Source organism: Ursus arctos, unplaced genomic scaffold (assembly GCF_023065955.2).
Source record: "Ursus arctos isolate Adak ecotype North America unplaced genomic scaffold, UrsArc2.0 scaffold_10, whole genome shotgun sequence".
Lineage (NCBI taxonomy): Eukaryota > Metazoa > Chordata > Mammalia > Carnivora > Ursidae > Ursus > Ursus arctos.
In genome coordinates this window covers 4,488,414-4,500,897 of record NW_026622764.1, presented here as the reverse complement: position 1 = coordinate 4,500,897, position 12,484 = coordinate 4,488,414, and the positions used below count along the sequence as shown (strand labels likewise).

Genomic DNA, 12,484 nt, shown 5'->3' with positions numbered 1-12,484 from the left:
ATCGTATCCTTTAGGGTCTAATCAACTAGCTGTTTTAAATTCCTCTTTATCTAGGTCACATTAGCCTCTTTTTAAAAATAGCTATATATTAGCTGGGTTTTTTTCTTTGTTCACTGTAAAAATAAAAAACATAAAGAAGAGAGCAATCGTCCATAATAGCTCCATCAGAGGCCACCAGGAGTTACGTATGATGATTATCCTTCATCCTCAGTTACGAAATGAAGTGGATGTAATTGCACATAAAGGTGTAGCTACAATGAGCTTTTTTGCAGTCCCACCCTTTCTACCAGGCGGGGACTGTGGCTAATGACCACCTGAGAACCTTGGTCAGTGTCACCTCACAGAGGGCAGTGTTAGTAAAATGAATCTGGATCATTCCTAGCAATCAAGTGAATAAAATAGACACCTTTCATATTCGACACCAAACTAACGCAAACAATGGCTTAGCAGATGTGTTAGAAATGCTGCTTTGAAAAAGACTAAGTTGTAGATAACAACGTGCTCACCCAAACATTATCTTTTTTAAATCAAGTGAAAATCAGACATAAAGAAAATGTATGACTAGGTCACTAAAAATTAATTTTCTTTCCAGTGAAACTGTACTACAAAACAGATCGAAATGCAGCTCTATTAGCACTAACAGCGACAGGAGAAATACATACTGAAATCTGCCATCAATTCATTGTCTCAAATATTGGCTGGGTGAATGATATGTATAAGACTTAAGCAGATGGATTAAGTGTCAAACAGAATATTTTAGAATTGTGATCAGCCTATGAGAAGATTTATATCTGTATATGTACAAGTCAGAAAAATCCCATATAACAAACATACTGATACTTCATGTTAGAGCAGCAAAGAGCGCCGATCCATTTAAAACACAAGACAAACTCCATTAAAACAAACTGATGGAATCCAACTTCTAAGCTGCTGACTGTCATGTATCGATTTCATGAATTCAGTTCAAAGCAGTCATGGAAAGGCACAGAATGCGTACTTCCACCCCGGGCTTTGCTTTAATGAGCGTCTGATCCATGAAAAGAATCAACGAAAAGCTACAGAAATGAAAGCAAATTAATTTTTGCTGTCATATCACATGAAGAGCTCAAAAGCAACTCAGAGTTGTTTTTTACAATTTTATTTTATATTATGGCTAAAGGAAGCAGGCAACTGACAATAAAAAGAATTAGAAATTGGGGTGTGGGGGCAAAAGCATAAAAGAATCAGAGGGAAAAATCCAACAGGAGAGGGGCAACCATAAAGAGAGACTCAGGTGCAGAAAATGATGCAGAAATACCCCCGGTGTGTTTCTGTCACAAAGAAACAAAATAAATGTATACAAGTGCGCAAAAACAGAGAAAAAATTAACATGGAAATTCATACCACATGACCTTCTAAGGTAGTTTTTCGTAAGTTAAAGTCACACTGTGCTTTGTGAGTGGGTGCATAAATGGTTTGGGGCTTCCTGTTACTTGCCTCCAAGGTGAGATGAATGAATTCAAGGGCCAGGATTCCCTGCCCCTGCTCTATGTCCGAGTGTGGTTGGGCAGTGGACTCAGACTCTAGCCCTGCGTTAGTGTTCTGTGGCAATAACTGGTTATTATATGCTATTCTAGAGTCCTGAAATGCTCTACAACGATTTATAATGTTTAGTTTCATTGTCTACATCAGAATATTCTATGGTCACATGTCTATATATCAATTAGGGGACAAGGGCATTCCTTCTGAGAAGAAACCTGGAATCACATTTGTACCTTAAAGTTAGGGAGACTGTATGAATGATCACATGCTTTCATGTAATAGTGTAAGAGTTGTATGGATGCTAATATATATATACATTTGTGTGTGTGCACAGTTGACCTTTGAACACCACAGGGTCCCTTACATGCAGATTTTTTGACAGTACAGCACTGTAAATGTATTTTCCCTTCTTTATGATTTCCTCAATAACACTCTTTTCCCTATCTTAGTTTATTGTAAGAATACAGTATATAACGCATATAATATACAAAATATGTGTTACTCAACTGTTCGTGTTATCAGTAAGGCTCCCGGTCAGTAGTCAGCTGTTAGTAGTTAAGTTTATAGGGAGGCAAATTTATATGCAGATTTTCAACTACGCCGGGGATCAGCACCTCTAACTCCCCAGGTTGTCTGAGGGCCAACAGTTGTGTAGATATATCGATATAGATAGATATGTATCGGTATATGTATCGGTATATATATCTATCTATATCTATATATCCTCATAATGCCATTTATAATAGACATTTTCTCTGTTTGTTATCTTACCCTACTCTAGAACATATCTTAAGACATTGCTAAATCTTTACAGAGCATTTTTCTCTTTCCATGTTTCTATGTAAGAAGAGATCCATTTAAAGAATGGGGAAAACTTTATAAAGAAAGAGATATGGAGAAAGCAAGGACACCCAGGAATCATCACTAGGAGGTCATTCCAGCAAATACTCCTAGGGACCTACAGAAAGCAGGAGCAACAGGGAGTAAGACTGACCTGAATGCAAATCTCAGCTCATCGCTTGAATCCCGTGTCCTTGAACAAGTCATTGCACTGTTTGAACCTCAGTTTCCATATCTGGAAATGAAGTCCATGAAACTGCCTTCTAGGATTCATTCCAGAATAAAATGAAACATTCCATCTACAGTGCTTAGAACAGTATCTGGCCTATCGTGAGCACTCAATACATGGATCATGGTTTATTTCTAAAATTACAGCCCTGATATGCTAAATACTGTATACTTGTGGCAAATTTTTCAACTACTCTGATTCTTGGCTTTTCTTCTGCAAAGTGAATATAAACATACCTACCTATGACTGGAACTCCGTTGCAGGAGTAGGGATAACCTATGAAAATAGCGTAACATGAAGGAGCACAATAAGTAATACTATACAGTAGTTTCAAAAACACTTAGGATACAAACAGAATCATTGAGACTTATTTCTTTCCACTAAATAGAGATCTCCAGAAAACATTTTTAAGAACAGAGTTGGACAATTTGAACCATACTCTGAATAAGTTCTCCTCTATCTTTAACACCTAATAAACAAGTAGAAGAAAATGAAATCTAATCTTTTTTGGAAATAGGAGGATCAATTCTTAAAATCCACACTACCAATAAAATTGAGGAAAGAAAGTAACTGATTGGTAGATACAGCAAATTCGTCAGAGTTAAGAAATAGAGTGGGTATTTTTTGAAGAACTGTTTCATTAACCTTAATTAAACTGGTCGGTCCCCCTTAGATCAATGGCTGCGCGTGAACACAGCTATGTCCTGCTTCTGAGCCTAAAATGTAGTGGGGCTGTGGTTACTACTTAAAAAATTTCATCAGTGTAGATCCTCCGAATACCCAAACTTCAAAATCTACTTTAGTTTTTCCTATAATCATGATAGTCTCCAACAGCAGCCAGAGTTATCCAAGACATTCTCTTGATTATTTCTGCTGTTGGGAGCTACCTGAAATTCAGGGGCCATCATGTGAGGTCTCATGACCCATTCAGCTTGCATTGTGAGTATCGATGAGGGCCAAGGTCGACCATATATGTGATACAGCTGCTGTACGCCTAAAGTTTTAAAGGTCAAAGAGTTATTTAACATTATTCATGCATAGTAAATTATCCACAAATATACAGAATAGTAATTCTAGTTCACGAATCAAGAAGATCCCTACATCTTCAGGAAAGATATTTTTCATAATTATTTATAACTGGGCTTTAACTTCTGAAATAGACTTCAAAGTGTCATGGTCTCACAGGTAAATAATACAGAATCTCTTATCCAATGATCCTCCTAATTGCTTTCAAGCCATTACCCAATTATTTTCCTCAAAAAGTGCAGGGTTTACCAGTCACCTGTCTGAGACTTGCCTAGTGTAATTAGGAAGATATGTTAATGGCTGGGGTGAAGTCTCAATAGGACTATTGTAAAAGGTCTTCAGACTGCTTTGTTCTCTCTGACTTTGAGGAGTCAGTTAAATCTCCAATGACCTAAACTGTCATTTTTTTCTTCCTTCTTTAAAGAATTTCCTTTTCATTGTGTCTTCTTTGCTTCTGGCAATTCTTTTGCTGCATTCTTGGTTTTGGCCTAAATTTTCCTTGACCTTTCATGGTCCTTGCAGTCATTTGTCTTCTTCCTTCTGAGGAAGAAGGGAATCTGCATTTAACACCTTACCTAAAATCACTTGACCTGCATTTTTTTTCCCCCAAAGGGTCATAAAATAATTTCATTTGGTGAAAATGTACTTATAGGGGCACCTGGGTGGTGCAGTCTGTTGAATGTCCAACCCTTAGTTTCACCTTTGGTCATGATCTCAGGGTCATGAGGTGGAGCCCTGCCACAGGCTCCAAGATCAGGGGGAGTCTGCTTGAGATTCTCTCTCTCCCTCTGCCCCTCCCTGCTCATTCTCTCTCTCTCTCTCTCTCTCAAATAAATCTTTTTTAAAAAAAAGAAAGTGTACTTACAATGCATGCAATATTTTATCTTACAGTTTAGATTTGTATTGTTAGTGATCAAAAAATCTTCCCAAATTACAAAACTAAAACAACTTTTAACTTTACTTTTTGGATATTTCCAAATCCCAAATTTCCAGACTGGTTTGAGATTATATTTTAACATAAAGTTTTTATTAGTATATGATAAGTATTTGAATTAAGATTTTTAAAATGTTTTGCAATTGAACATATAAATTTTAGATCTATAAATTACAGTTGTAATTAATATATAATACTTAATGAATATCAAATAGATGGGAGGACATCACATCTACCTATTTATCTATCTCCCTAAATATATATATTTTTATATATATATTTATATACATATAATAATATATATATATTATATATATTTTATATATATTTTTATATATATATAATAATATATATTTATATATTTATATATATAATAATATATATTTATATATATATAAATAAATAAAACTTCCTAAATAAATATATATAAATGTATATATACATATATATATACATATATATATATATATATATGTATATATACACATATTCAACCTGAAATATAAGTTCAGTGAGGCATTTAGGAGTTATATAAAATCTTATGTGAAAAAAAATGTTATGTAAAAAAAAAAAACCTCATTAACAAAGCAGGAAACATATCATCAGCAAATGATAAGTTAACTAATCTGAAATTTGCAGCCTCGTTCACAGTGGCCTTTCTTAAACTATATTGGATAAAAAAAGAAACTCTTCAGTGAAATGATGGTAGGAAACACAGTAATTAGATCTCTTCTTGGTCAAGGTGTTACATACTAGCCCATTATAATAAAAGCTCTGAAAAGCTCGGATCCTATGTAAGAGAAACACGTTAACAACACTGAAAGCAGTGTTCTATGGAACACACTTTTAAAAATGCAGTATTTGAAAATTATAAGCAAACCCTCTACCATTTGTGATTGTTTCCAGTTAAAAATTAATGTTAAGATTTTATGGAACAGAAAATTTCAGGATAGATCTTTATTACCTATTACATTAAAAAGAGGTTTCTTATATCTTATATTTGCTTTATTTAATGAACATTAAAGTAAGTATATAGAATGTACCTTACTAAGCACGAGTAATTTAGGATGAATAATTCACTGTTCTTACTTTCAAAGAGCTCAATTTCATCAAAGAATAAAGTGAAAGTACTGGTTCTTAATTCAGGTAAACAGTATATTGACTATGTGTCTACAGAAGTTATTGACTTGTGATATGTATTTTATTCAGATCTTTGACATATTCCAGGTTGGTCATATTCCACCTGGATGGATTATTTTCAATTTTCTTAACAGAAATATGAGGTGAAAACAAAGACAGTACTAGAATATGTGAAGTTATCTTACAATATATGATAAATCACAGATCAGGATTATAGATCATACTCATGGAATAAACTAGGTAAAAAATGTTGAGGGGCACCTGGGTGGCTTACTCAGTTGAGTGTCCAACTCTTGGTTTAGGTTCGGGTCATGACCTCAGGATCCTGAGACCGCCCTGAGTCAGGCTCAGCACTCAGCAGGTAGTCTGCTTGAGACCCTCTCTCTCCCTTTCCCTCTGCCCTTCCCACACCCTCTTTAAAATAAATAAATAAATAAATAAGAATCTTATAAAATAATCTCAGGGGATTGACATTTTCTTCTTGTTCTAATCATGTATCTCCATTTCTGCACAAATTTTCTAAAACAAAACAAAACAAAAAATTATCCTACAAAAATTTTCTCCTTTATTTAATAAAAGCATGTTTGCATGTTTGTGTTTTAAGTTTTGGTTTCCTTGTCATTTAAAAATAACAAGAAATATCACTATTTTGTATGAGTTTAGGAACAACTAAGATGTAAAGGTCATTTTCTGTGTTCAGTCCTGCTAAAGACAGTTTTTTCCCCTTCAATGATCAATTTCAAGCATTTTTAAGAGTTCATTATTAAATTAATTACTTAATGAAGTCAGCCTGTTATGCTTCTATTCATCAACCATTCATTGAGTATCTACTATTCTACAGATACTGAGCTAGAATATTTACCCCCTAATGAATGCGAGAAGAGCAGCCACTTAATTCTATCACTTCTCTTGACAGTTTAATGTACTGAAGAAGGCTTGTTGCAGAAGCAGGAATTCTGAGTTAACCTAAATGTGTGTATTTTTCTTTATGTGAGCACGTGTGTTGCAGAGCCCCAATTTTGTATGTCATGACATACATTTTGCAAATGGTTTGCAAATCCTCGTGGTGGCTCCTTACTAGGGAGCTCTCAACGGATTCAATGGACTTTTAATCAGGAGGAAAATCAAGACCATAAGAAATCACCACCAGATCCCAAAGCAGCTTGAACACTTGATTTTATTGTGGCATTTCTCTCCAAATTAGGAGGACAAAACCCTTAAAAAATATATAGTCACAGATTTTACAGAAATTCTATGTTCAGTTCACTATTCCTGACTAGATGAACTACTTTGGACAAACTACAACGTCTCTGAGTCTAAATTTTCCAGCAGTACAATGGAGTTAAAAATATATCTGACCTAACACACAGTATACCCCTTTAGTTGTGACATTCCCCATTGTTTACTAATTCATCCAACAGACATTTATTGAATTCCTATTGTGTGTGAGGCTTTGCTGCTGGGCAGTGGGGATGGGAGTGTTGGGAAAACAGTCCTGTCTCTGCACCCATGCAGTCAAGGGGAACAGACCACTATTAGCCGTGCTCTGAAGAAGCCAAAAATTTCCTTCAAGGACCAGGCAAAAATCCTGACTTTTAGGGACCTTCCTCTTTCTCTTAGGGGTGAGGAGGGATCTTTGCTCCCTGATATCTCCACGTTCTGCATACACCTAGTACGCTACGTCTCAGAGACTACATCATACTAGAGTTATCAATGTGAATTTCTATGCTTCCCATTGGGTTATCATGTCATTTGGGGGAGAAAAACAAGTTTTTACTCTAAGCTAGACAACATGTTGGATGCTCTAACGTGTTATCCCGCTTACTCTTTGTAACAATATGAGAAAGCACGTCCACCGTTTCAAAGACAAGGGAACACGTTTGGGGAGGCTGAGTTTATCTCAGGTGAGTTAGAAAGTGACTGAGCAGGTTGGTCGTGAGGCACCTGGCCTAGAACAGCTCACTGGTGATATCTTAGTAACACTGACACAGTAAAACTGTCCTAAAGTGACAGTTGACCTTGTTTTTCTCACATGCACAACTCGCTGGGCTTGGCAGCCAGAGGGAAGAAGGAAGTGCCGTGGCCCATCAGCTGTAGCTTCCGAAAGCAGTCAGGAGAGAACCAAACAAATATACAAATTGACCTAAATCTGGTGCAAAGCCTTTTGTGTTTAAATCATTATTATTAGTAGAAACCCGGAGCTTGAGCAAATCAGCAGAATGAAAGGCAACAGAGGGCAGCAATGAGCTGTCTCGGCCATGGAGCCAGATGGGGTGTGGGTTCTAGTTCTGCCGCTGTCCCTCCCCAGCTGAGCGAGCCTCTGTCCCTCTGTTCCTCCTCTGTAAGGGGAGGCTAGTGATCAAACCTACGTCAGAGGGTGGCAGTGAGCATCAAGGAAAAAGTGCCCATAAACGGTTCTGGCACATGGTAATAAGCTTTTAGCAATGATAGTAACACAGTCATTGGCAGGTAAAGAACAGGTCACAGGTTCACAGGAGCATTAGATGCTGATAAGTACCATCACCAAGCAGTAGTCAAGTCGATGCACAATCTCTTAGAGTGCCTCGCAGTTTCATTTATTAATCCATTTATTACGTGAATTTCACAAGCATTTTTTGAGGACCCACTGTGTACCAGGAACCATGACAGATCTTAGGGATACAAAGTTGAGTAAGAAACAGTTTCTTCAGGGCATAATAGAAGCAAAAATGTGAGCGCATATTTGAAAAATGTTTGAAATGTGCTTTGATGTAAGTGCTGAAATTAAAAAAAAATTCCAGATTCAGTGGTAGTCCAATAAAAATAGTTAATATTTACTGAGGCCTTTCTGTTTGTGGCAATTTGTCTAACACTTCATATGTTTCTTGGGCAACTGTCACAGCATCCTTCCAAAAAAGGTATTATTATTGTGCCCATTTTAAAGGTAAGGAAACTAAGGTTAAAAGACAATGTCAAATTCACCCTTGCCACACAGCTAGTAACTGGTGCAGCCGGGATTCTGCCTCCTGAGCTCTGTCACTGTTTGGAGAAGAGCAGCGAAGAAAGACAGACGCCCCCACCGGTGCTTCTCAAGGACAGAACTTTAATTTTATGTGTGCTATAGGAAAGGAAGCAAAAGAGACCTTAAAGAAACTGGAGAAAATATACTTCAAAAAACTCGTCACATTTTATATGGATTCTATATAAAAGACTGCTAAAAACTGGTAAACATATTTTTACAACATATTTCCCAAAAATGGTCCCCACGCCTGTGAATGACATAGTGCTTACTTTTTATCTTGCTCAAATTCTCTGCTGACTTGTTTGCTGGTGAATTAAGAATGTAATTTAATAAAATAGATGCAAATTGCACATTCTGAGTTTTAAAGAATTGACTCCAAATCCCAAAATGAAGGAGACCTAGAACTTGCTACAAACACCCAGGGCTTGTGGGGTGGCTGCATGACAGGATGAACTGGGACACCTGGCTGCCAAGCTCCCTGCAAACCTCGGCTGTGGGAACAGAAACACAGGATTCGGAACAAAGGAAACACCTGTCTCCCTCTGTTCCTCGGTGTTTGCCGTGTTTTTGGAGCACCATGTTTAAATCTGGGCACCACATTTTAGGAAGGAACCTAATTAGAGTGTGCCCAGAGGAGGAGAATCAGGAAAGTAGGAAGTGAAAGTGATACCGCCTGAGGAGTGGTTGGAGGAAACAGGAACACAGGACCTGGGGGGCCCAATACTCAGAAAGGGGTGTGACCGCCCAGTTCACACCTTGAACACCTGAAGGAAGAGGGACCACGCTGGGATGACTCCTGAATGCAGGCCCACGAACCCACGGCTGGCCGTTTGATAAAGGCAGACTTGAAGTCTGGGTTAAGGCAGGAAAAGGGCATCTTAGTGGGGGAGTGAACTCCCTATTTCTAGAAGGGTTTAAGCAAAACTTTTCTGTATGGACAGGAGATGGAGGCCATAAACGCTAAAATCCTTCCCAGCCGTTGCTCAATGCTCTTCCTCTTGCCTCTCGCTGTCCAGCATGTGCACCTCTGGCCAGCATCCTGCTCTCAGGGAGTTTTACTCAACAGCCAATGGCTCTCAACAGCTTCAGCTCTCACTCTCCAACCATCACCTCCTAAATCTATATTTTTTTATCCACAAACTCTGATTTTTCCAGTACCAAATATTTTTTACTAAAAAAAAGTATCACTATTTAGCTGTTCCTAATCTTTTTTTGTAAAGATTTTATTTATTTATTTGAGAGAGAGAGACAGAGACAGAGAGCATGAGCAGGGGGCAGGGGCAGGGGCAGAGGCAGAGGGAGAAGCAAACTCTCCACTGAGCAGGGAGCCCGATGTGGGGCTCCATCCCAGGACCCTGAGATCAGGACTTGAGCCGAAGGCAGATGCTTAACCGACTGAGCCACCCAGGTGCCCCTTAACTGTTCCTAAACTTACAGTCTCTATAGTCGATATGTCATCAAGTTCTTCTTTCTTTCTTAGGTCGGTAAGATTTGTATGAACACCATTATTTCATATTTAGAATATTGTGGCTGAATTACTACAGAGAGAAACAATATTTTCACAGCTCTGGTTTTTCATACATAAATCTCACGGACCTTCTTTGCATGTCTCTGCTCTATATTCCGTCATCTCATCAAATTGATCTATATGAGGATAAACATCTTCACACCAGCATTCTTACAGAATTAATTCAGATATCTGAGTTTGTGATTTCTTCTTAGGCAATTTCAACCCTGCCAATTGTTGTTCTGAACTAGAAAAGTCCATCTCTGATAACACCTTCATAACTACACGTGCAATGGCATCATATCTTCAAGTAATTTTCTTTTTTTTGTTTTTTTTTAAAGATTTATTTACTTGTTTTAGAGAGAGAAAGCATGAGCAGGAGGGACAGAGGGAGACGGAGAGAGAGAAGCTCCCATCTGAGGACCCTGAGATCATGACCTGAGCCAAAACCAACAGTCGGTCACTCAGCCAGGTGCCCCTCTTCAAGTAAATTTCATTTCCATATTTCATTGAGGGAATACACAGTTACAGACCAGAGACTTCATAATCTCTGATTCACATATATAATAATATTACTCCAAATCACATTTAGTGGCTTTCAGATATTGGTTATGCTTCCACGTACCTTTCTGATTACAACAAGCAGAGGGAAGGAGTCATGTCCTAATTCTCTCCTTGGACACGCTCATCCCTTCTTACATTCTCTCAGCCAAACCATTCATAGTTGGTGAAAGAACATTGATTCTGTGCATGCCAAAAGCTAGCTCTCTACTACTCTGCCTTTCAGACTAGGTTTTACATTGGCATTTTCATACAGTAAGCTGAGCTCTCCAGTGATTTAATTAGTCCTGTCAAGCTGTCTTTTGAATTTCTTCTCTTAATCTCTTTCCACCTTCTCCTAAAACGTCAAGTAACTTCCTTCGTCTTAGGAAGCAAATACTAACAATTCAAAATTTCCTTTCCATGTCATGCTGAGACCTTGAAGTTGGACACCCTCTGCTATAAAGTTTAAAGATGATTCAAGGTCTTAAGCTCTCTGGCAAACAAAGTTGTATTTATTAAAATGAATACCAAATTTTTTTTAAAATTTTCATACAAAATGTGCTAGTATTACTTTGTTCTCTGTATCCAAAACATATATTTTTTTCCCTAAATTCACAATTGTTGTTGCTGTTGTGGTTATTGGAGCAACATTTTGTCTTTGGTGCTCCTTTACACAAATTGTTGTTCTTAAATTTGAAAACTTCTGGCAGTTAGTCAATCTGAGGCTTTGCTTACTTATAATCTTAAACTATTTATATTTTGCTTGCTTTCTTCATTTTTTGCCTCTTAATTTCCATATCTTCTACTCCCACCCACCTACATACTTTAACTTTTATTCAAGTTTTTTCTTTTCTTTTTTTTTTTTTTTTTAAGATTTTACTTATTTGAGAGACAGAGAGAGAGCACAAGGAGAGGGGGAGAAGGAGAAGCAGGCTCCCCACTGAGCAGGGAGCCTGATGTGGGATTTGATTCCAGGACCGTGGGATCATGACCTGAGCCAAAGGCAGATGCCTAACCAACTGAGCCACCCAGGTGCCCCTATTCAGGTTTTTTTTCTATTGTTCAAAGTTGGCTTACTCCAACACCACCATCTAGCACAATTTTTCCCTGCCTTAGAGGATAGTCCTGACTCTAGTTTCAAGTTCCTGATCTACAATATGAGAGTGGTAAAAATGATAGTTATTTCTCAGAATTGTGACAAGTATCAAATGAGTTCATGTATTTGAAAAGAGTATAAATTTCTGAAAAGCACTATGTAAGGATGGCTCTACATAACCATTTCACATGGGCCCCAAACTGACATTAAAAGCCTCATGTGGAAAGACATCCTTGTTCATGGACTGGAAGGGTTAATATTGTTAAAATACCCACACTATCTCATGCCATCTAGATTCAAAGCAATTCCCATTAAAACTCCAATGGCATTCTACACAGACATAGAACAAGCAGTCCTAAATCTGTATGGAACCTCAAAAGTCCTCAAATAACTTCAAGCATGTTTGGGAAAGAACAAACTGACAACAGTATACTTCCTGATTTCAAATTATATTTACAAAGCTATAGTAATCAAAACAGTACGGTACTGGCATAAAACAGACACATAGATTAATAGAACAGAACTGAGAGCTCATAAATAAAACCATGCACATGTGGTCAAGTAATATTTGACCAGGGAGCCAAAAACAATCATTGAAGAAAGGGAAGTCTTTTCAAGAAATGGTGTAGGGAAAACCAGACAGTCAC

General features: G+C 37.5%; 1 protein-coding gene across 1 annotated transcript in view; it reads right to left on the bottom strand.

Moving 5' to 3' along the window:
• Positions 1–12,484, bottom strand: part of NALF1 (NALCN channel auxiliary factor 1) — a 601,297-nt gene that overhangs the window by 519,195 nt on the left and 69,618 nt on the right. The window lies entirely within an intron of this gene.